We start from the raw sequence: 6,393 nt of genomic DNA, 5'->3' as shown, positions 1-6,393 counted from the left end.
ATGCTGATTAGGCATCTGGTCAGGTCTCAGCCGCAGTCGCAGTCGCCAAAGCTGCAGACACGCATGTCCATAAAACGCTAAATGCATATTGGAAAAATAATGATGACAGTTGCGCCTAACTAAGCCGCACAGCAGCACACACATCCCCGTCCTCGGCCATGCAACAGACCATGCAACAGACACTTAACAAATTAAGATGCTGTGCCAGACAGCTAGGCTTCCATCGGTAATGAAGATGCTGATGACACTGATCAGCAAAGAATGGGTAATCGAAGAGAGTTCTCTTCTCGCAGCAAAACCTGATAGTTGTATCCAGGTTCTGCCCATATTGGTGGACTTGCAACACGAGACAAGCCTTGATTTGAGTCTTTGCCTATGTAGAACAACTTACGAGTACACGTACAGCTCCGAAACGCTGTTGCACAGTGTAATTGAAGCTGAAATTGCCTGCACCTTATGTCACATTACGACAGCGTTGACAATGCCACTGATGCCGGGTTGCCGGGATGCAATGCTGAGAATTGGGTCAGTTGTGGGGCTCACGTCAAGGTGTTGTTGCAGCAGTTGCAGCTGCAGTTGCCACATGTTGCTGACGAGACAAGAGACAAGCGACTAAGCTGCATCTTAATGACAGCCAGACAAGCGTGCAGGCCAGGCCAAACAGACGCAGTGAGGAAAGTTTTGGGGCAAACAATTGCAATTGTCTCATTAGCGAGACAGAACCAGGCGTTGTCTCCTCTCCTCTCCTCTCCCACCCACTCTGCCATCCATCCCACCTTGATTCAATTGCAGCTGCTGTTTGTGGATATATGTATGTACATATATACCAGTAAATGGTTACTGGTTTTTCTGTGTGTGTTCCAGCCCCGTAATTAATTTGCGTCTCGTAATGATTTCTGTACATTGTTTCTCACACAAAATTTGCATAATTGTTTCGCATGGTTCATGGCTGTCGCGTGGGTGTTTCGAGCCCGACTCTGGTCGAGTTTGCGGGCGCTATCTCGTATGGCTAATTTCGCCATTGCCACTCGCAACTAGCCTCGATTAATCAAGAGGCTAAAACAACAGCCGACTGCTCGCATGAACCGCGCCCACAGTCCTCCAGTTCGCAGTCCCCAATCCCCATCTGAGTCTCCTTCATACAGAGTTCTGTTTGTTTATTTTGTGCGAATTTTCGCTGCATTTTTCACAGCATTGCGCATTTGCACTGTAATTGATCATGTTTGCGGCCGCCTGGCAACCGTATCTAACAATTGTGCTCGTAAATTTTCCGTTTGCCCAACAGGAAATTATGGTTAGAAAATTCGCTTGTTTGTGTTGCTGCTGTTGTTGTTGTTGTGGTTTTTTTTCGTTGCATATGCACTCTGTATGGCCATTAGCCTGGTTTACACTGGCCGGGCCCGTGCCTGTGTCCGGGCAGATAATCAATTTGCTTTCTCAAATGAAATGAATTGCCCATTAATAATCAAATGATGGCGCATTTAAGTTTGGTTGAGCAACCGTATTGACGGTTCGAATGCAATGCATGCTGTTAAACGATTTAAAGTGGAAATTAAATAATTTGTATTTCAAAGAGAAGAATGCGAATACATTCACAGGTTTGCATTTGTTGTTCTCCGCTTATTGTTGCTGCTTTGTACGACGTTATTCGGGGCCTTGCCTTCCGCACTCTCTCTCTATCTCGTGCTTGCACTCAGCATACGACCGACGACAGCTCTTATCGGCTCGCATTTATGATCGTGTTTGATCGTGTCTGTCCCTCAATACGCACTCTCCCAGCAACACGAGTACGTTCGACAATGGAATGGGAGAATGACAAATGTAACAGATCAGCAACGTAACGGAGACAAGAAAAAGAACAACATATGATACACTGAGAATAATCTCGTTGTCAATTTATGCACAGCCAAATGATTATAATCTAATCTGAAAATAATCCAACGATACGACACCTCCTAATATGCTGTGGGTATACGAAAGTTGATTAAATTGTAAACAAAATTATAATTTAAAACATAATTGATCCATCATCACACCCCTAGTCAATTCATTTCAACTTTTCACACACATAAACCTATCCACGCTCGTCTGCATTACATTTTCTATATTAGATAAGAATGTCTGTCAAAAATGGATTTTGAATAGAGTTGCTCTGGCTTTTAATTAACTTTACCATATAATTTTCGATTTTATGGCATTTTGCTGTGCCAAAATAAATTGCAGCGCTAACCAGTTTCCCCCCCAAAAAAAAGGTGGTGGCGCCCACCGTCAGTTGCAATTGCAATTTCAATTGCACCACTGAACCACTTTCCACTCATGTGGAGCGTAGTCGACGGAGGCGTTACGGTGCGGTAGGGGCGGTGCTCGGCTGGCACTCTGCATATGCGAACCGACCCCCACATGTGGCATGCGTGATATATATTTTCAATTAGTTGGCAACATTTTGGAGCAAAAACTAGTTGTGTTTGAGTTACTTTTTTTGCTGGCCAGCAATTAATTTAAGCTTAATTTGAATGGTTAACTTTTTGCATGCCCTGCACCGCGCAGCATTTTTCCAGCGCCAGCAGCAACATCGACCTCTCGCTATCTCTGAAAATTTCTTTTTAGCTTTGGTTTCATTGAAAAACTCTCGGATCTGCTGATTTATGAACTTTCGTGCACGGCCACAATAAATTCATACATACATACATATGTATATCGAGCGGCAAAGTGAATGCAAATAATTTCAGCACTTTGACTCATTAACGCGACGGGGAGTTTTCATTAGCTCTCTGGCAGTGGATCGTTTGGGGCCCTGACTGGGACTGAGGCAGGGGCAGAGGCAGAGGCTGCGCCAGTGCATTGTTGGCCATTAAAAAGTTCGGTTGAAGGTGCGGCACAGTTTGGTTTTTATGATGCGAACTTTTTCAATAATAATTATAATTATAATGAAATGTGCTGGGGGCTGTGCGCTGCTGACCTAAATCTGGGATAGTTGCACAGATTAACACCGAATACCATTTGAAAGTTGGCCTGAAATTGGGTGGAGGCCGGTGATCGTTTAACCGCAAATAGTTTACACGACCATTTTACTTCCATTTACGCACCTTTTTCCATGGGCTCTAATCCAATTATAGGATTTTGCGGATGCCTGTCAGTGGGGCATTGGAATTTTTGCAGATGCGAATGCCGCCACAAGTAATTTTCACACTTGAGTTTTCTTGCCTTCGACTCGACAAAGGAAAATTTGTGCTCAAAAGGATTTTCACGCTTTGCCATTGTCCAGGTCCAGGTCCGAGGCCAGGTCGTGTCCTGTTTGTCCCGTTTTCCCGGTGTGTATTCGTCATTCGTTCCAGATCGCATTTCAAATTGGATTTTGAGCGAGACGAAATTTCGTCTTTTGCCAGTTGGCCAAAAGCGAGGGAGAACAGCGAGCCTAATTTCAGAATTGGCAGCTGCATTTGCCCACAAAATCAGTATGATGGATCCCCGTTTGCCGGCAGTGACAATCACAGATTTAGAATACAATATCAGGCATCTGAGATTTGACGACTAGTGTTTTCACAACTAATGAACTTTGATTTGATGGCCCTTTGTAGTTGGCCAAGCGGGAGATTTACGCGCGCCTTTAATGGCCGATGAGAGACGAGAGATCCGTCTTTCTGGAGGGGCAACACATGCTGCGCTTTTGCTCAATACTTAACCTGGTTTTACTTTTAATTAAAAGAGCCACAAACAAATCTCAAGCCCAAACCCGCACTCAAACTCTCATCAAATGGCGTTAAATTTCGAGTCCATAAAAAGCCAAACGCAACGGGCGTCGAAAGGAAAGTGTTGAGGTTGGTACTGGCTTCGGTTTTGGGTTTTGGATTAGGCTTTGTTTATGGATCCACCTGGAGACCGCCCTGCGCCGCCTGTTGCCAGCTTATCGACCCGACTGCGATGCGATAATGTTAATGATGGCCTTTAAATTATTTTATGTACTTTGAAATGTGCATACAAGTTTGTTGGAGCTGCAATGCTGTGGCTGGCAGTTAAGTCGAATTTGATTTTAATTTTTATGACAAGTTTTACTTTCCTCAGCGTGTACGTGTACGTGTAAGTGTGTGTTCGTGTCGGATCTGATGTATAGATCGATCCAATATAGAGTGGAGCAAGTAAGACTACATATTTGATAAGCATCGGGCGACAAGGGAAAGCACTCTGATTCGAAACGAAACAGATTAGATAATCCTATCCTGAATAATTAAAGTTGAAAGGGAACTGCAGTCGGATGTTGGTTGGTTCTCCTCACACGTTTCCATCATCGCTATAAGGTGGCCCCCCAACCTGCAGCACAGTTCTGTCTGAAGTGGCAGACCTCACCCAGATCCCACTCCATTCCCACTCCCATTCATTGCCCGCTAATGTGCTGTAATCTAAAGCTAAGGCGCTTTGGAAATCAATTACAAATGTCAGTCATTGTCGGTATTGTGCCCAATACCTCAGACTCGGAGTGTGACAGTTTGGAGAGACAGACAGACAGACAGACAGACGGAGAGACAGTTGGGTAAGCCAGTCAGTCGCAGTCGCAGTCGCAGGTCCAGTCGTCATGTCAGTCGGCTAATTCCCCAGACACATGCGCGTACATATTTTTACCAATTGCATTCCTACTCCCAACTGTCGCTGGCATTTGAGGTGTGCTTAGCTTATGACTGATGGGTTGACCTTTGGGTGGCTGCAATTGGGGCTGAATCGGGCATTGTGCTTGGTGCTTGGTGCTGGGGGACTGAGGATTATGTCTGGCGGTTGGGGAATGACACCAGCGACGAGGTCTAGGCCACACAGGGCTCCAAGTTCATTTATCAACTTGGCGAACTACTCTTCACTGACGATGACTTCCAATAAACAACAATTAATCAATTTGTAAATAATATTTCTGCGCCTACGCACAGCCACAAAGAACGAACTCAACTGGAGCTGAAACTGAAACTGGAAGTGGAGATGGGGATGGAATTGGATGAGCATGTGGTCTCGCAATGGAGTGGGCCACAGAGCTGTGAGCAGTTCATCAATTAGGCGGCGACTCGCCGGCAACATGTGCGCCTGATCGAGCAGCATCCCAATCCGAATGGCGCCACAGCTGAGAAAGGGGACTGGGACGGGGTCTCAGCTCGTTAGTTGTCCTCGGTTTCATTTTTCATAATTTCCACACTTGCCGGGAGTGTCCGGAAAACCCAATGCCAAAACTTACGACTTCCGCTTGCAATTGATGGCTAGTCCCGGCCAGGGGATAAGAGTGGGCTGCTGCTCCTGCATTGCCAATGCCAGAAGTCAACTTAATTAATTTCAGAGCCAACAGCGCCGCCGTGCACTCTTGAGAGCTGCTGCTGCTGCTGCTTCTGCTCCCGTGCTCCCTGTCTGGTCTCTGCCACTTCAGCAAAATCCATTCCGATTCAAGTTAAAGCCACAGAACTGGCGATAGAACGTTGGGGCCAGGCCCTGGTCCATGTCCAAGCTCTTGAAGCGACTCCCGGCTCACACAAACAGGAAGTGCAGGCGTTTGGATCTGCTGCTGCTGCTTTTCTTTATCTCGTTATTGCCGCTCCAGGAGCTGAAGCTGCAGCTCGAGTCGAGGCCGTGGCCGGGGTTGGGCCTGGCGGGCTGTGGCAGGTGTTGCAGATATCGCTGATTAAATGGCGTACGCCAAATCATGGCCAAAAGCGTTCAACGCACATAAAAGCATACCCCGATTGCTGGTCAAGGGGGGGGCCTGAAAGGGAGGCCAACGCGATTCTAAGTGAAACTTGAGCTCATCTCGAAATGTACGAGGGGGAGGCGGCCAGCAACGGGAACTCTGATTAACATTCACCCGCTGGGTGGCTGGCAAAAACTACTCTCGAACATAAACCAAGAATTTGAGTAGCCGGCGATGAGAGATTACGATGAAAGGAGGAGCTTGAAGTGGCAAAAAAAGTGCACCAAAGAGAAGGAAATCAGAATTTAAAATGATATCGGAGCCTATCGGAATAGTTTGCTGATGATTCGTCATGCAATAATCATAGATATTTATCCGGATACTTCTGGACCACCCAAACTCCGAACTTTCTTTCTTTGCAAAACACTTGGAGAGCCAAACCACTGGCATCAGTTGTTGAAAACATCAAACGATGAGACCTCCGTGCCATTGAAAGTGAATGTAGGCCGCTTTGATGGGCCGCTCGCTCCATTTGCCTCCTTGGGCCAATTGGTCGACTGTACCTCTGGCTTCCTTATGGACGGGCCAGACCGCTTGACGTCTCCGTTGCATACCACCCCGACGGTGCATGCTTAATATGCGGTCTCTGCCCGCCCACGCTGCACAGAGAGCCCATCTCTCCGTCTCACATGTCTGCCAGCCGAAAACTGCCAAAAGTCACACATTCTCGTATCGAA

At 46.6% G+C, this 6,393-nt stretch overlaps 1 long non-coding RNA gene across 1 annotated transcript; it reads right to left on the bottom strand.

Moving 5' to 3' along the window:
• Window positions 1-2,140: 2,140 nt before the first annotated feature.
• Window positions 2,141-4,088, bottom strand: LOC26533911 (uncharacterized). Its single transcript, XR_001452328.2, has 3 exons — window positions 3,980-4,088; window positions 3,087-3,916; window positions 2,141-3,012 (listed from the first exon to the last, which is right to left on the bottom strand). It is a non-coding gene; the product is annotated as an uncharacterized lncRNA (long non-coding RNA).
• Window positions 4,089-6,393: the final 2,305 nt, after the last annotated feature.

The sequence above is a fragment of the Drosophila pseudoobscura genome, chromosome 3, assembly GCF_009870125.1.
Source record: "Drosophila pseudoobscura strain MV-25-SWS-2005 chromosome 3, UCI_Dpse_MV25, whole genome shotgun sequence".
NCBI classification, from domain to species: Eukaryota; Metazoa; Arthropoda; class Insecta; order Diptera; family Drosophilidae; genus Drosophila; species Drosophila pseudoobscura.
The sequence above is the reverse complement of the archived record's forward strand: the minus strand, read 5'-3'. Positions and strand labels throughout refer to the sequence as shown.